This window comes from Pinus tabuliformis, chromosome Q, assembly GCF_031772625.1.
Source record: "Pinus tabuliformis cultivar Carrire ecotype Pingquan chromosome Q, CPIR1, whole genome shotgun sequence".
Lineage (NCBI taxonomy): Eukaryota > Viridiplantae > Streptophyta > Pinopsida > Pinales > Pinaceae > Pinus > Pinus tabuliformis.
In genome coordinates, this window is record NC_142296.1 from 932,150,837 (window position 1) to 932,152,963 (window position 2,127).

Here is a 2,127-nt window from a genome sequence, read left to right on the forward strand (position 1 = left end):
TGGACAGATGCATGGAACCAATTTCCAAAGCTCAATGGCATTCTCAGTCAACTTCCAGGCCACTCAGGGGAAGGGCAGCATCAGAAAGAGATATGGCATTATTGGACTCAGGAAATAGATCAAGGATACAGGCAGTGGCAGCGAAGTGACACAATAATCACTAGAGCGGATCACCTAACAATAAGGGAACTGGAAAGGGAGCTCCAAAAACACTGAGTAAGATACACTGAGGGTAGAGACATCCTTCGTTGGGGCTATTTTCCAAAAGGAACCTTCTCCACCACAGAGGCATACAAAATCATATGTTCAAATACCTCGCCCCTGGATCCCATATGGGGAAGAATATGGATAGCAGGTACCTGGCCCAAAGTCTCACTCTTCCTATGGTTGGTGGGACATAGGAAAATACTCACTTGGGACAAACTCAGGCGAAGAAACTATCATGGTCCTTCAATATGTGTTAATTGTAACTCGCAGGAGGAAACTCTTCAGCACCTTCTAGATTCCTGCACCCTTGCTAACCACATGTGGGAGAAAGCCAATTTTCACTTCCAAAGAAGATGCAGGGTATCAGACGATATCACCGACTCCATTCACCAATGGCATCATAATCCATACAGAAGTGAAGTTCTCAACCAATTGTGGAGATTGATTCCTGGGCTCCTCACTTGGTGTATCTATAAGGAAAGGAACAAGCGCATATTTAAAGATCAAATAACTCCTTTAGAGATCATCTGGGGCAACTTCTGTTTGAACCTCAATGAGACATTGGCACTTCACACGTGGATGCCGGAAGAGTTTCCCACTCTGGAAAATGAGAAGGCCATTTGGGCTAATTGGAATTTGCCTCTCCCACAGGGAAATCAAACTCAAGCCCCCTCAGAAAGCAGCAACGTAAAGAAGGAATCCTGGACGTCCCCTCCAAAGCACACTTTCAATCTCAACTTTGATGGAGCATCAAAGGGCAACCCTGGAAATGCTGGGTATGGGGGAATTTTCAGAAACCATGAAGGCTCACCCCTCCTTATTTACTTTGGCAACATAGGATGGGATACCAATAACTCGGCAGAATTGGAGGGACTGTGGCAAGGACTTCTCCTTTCCAAAAAACACAACTTTCACCCCCTGGAAATTGAAGGTGACTCCCTCATCCTCATCAACATGGCCAAACAACTCCTTAATGGGACTCATGCTAGGAAAATTGCCAATAGCTGGAGACTTGAAGCTAGATTGGAGGCCATAGAACAATGGCTTCACAATAATCGAGCCATCATCTTCACTCATGTTAAAAGGGAAGGAAACAAGGTAGCGGACTTCCTAGCCAACCTGGGTGTGGAATCTGAACACACTCTAATCACAGGGACGCTCGACATAATCCAAAACCATGATCATGAACAGGAATGCAAACTTCTGGTTCAAAAGGATGCTGCCCTCCTGGATGCGGGTGCTTGAGGTGAGTATTAAACTGATGGGACAGGGTTTGGGCAAGGCAGATCGCCACCTGCCTGACCAGTACAAGAATTGTAAAGGGGATACGGCATCTGGCGCATGGCATGAGTGCAAAGATTGTTACATGGGATTTCATTACAAACGGTTCGGCTCGCACATCAGGTTCAGAGTTATGGACACCACCTCCGCATGCACTAGCCTGCAACAGAAGGCGAGAACCATCAATGCAGCAGTAATGGGAGGAGCCTCCCGAGGCATGACAAAGGATGATAAGGTCAGGGGAGGTCCTGGGGAGGCGGAAACTTCACTGGTTTATCTGCTCCTCTCGCTCGCCTCCGGTCTCGCAACGAATTTCAGGTCGCCTGAGGGGAAACGGGTTCCTCTGACGCTTGGCTCAGCCCTCTCAGCGAAGGAAAATTTTCTCCTACCAGTGTTTCTTTTCGGTGTTCCATACTATTGTTTTCTTTTACATATCTCTGTAACTCATCTCTTTTTCTGGTCATTGGGTTCGGATACAAGCAGGGATTTCTCTGAACCAGGTTTGGCTCACCAGAAGGACGGGTTCAAGCTCAGCAAGGGAGGTTCGAATAGAAGGCAAAGCTGCTGCCAACAGTTGGTTAGTGCTCGGGTGCTGCATTCCTGGACCTTGGCTATTGTCACTTTCAAGATGCCTCGTCT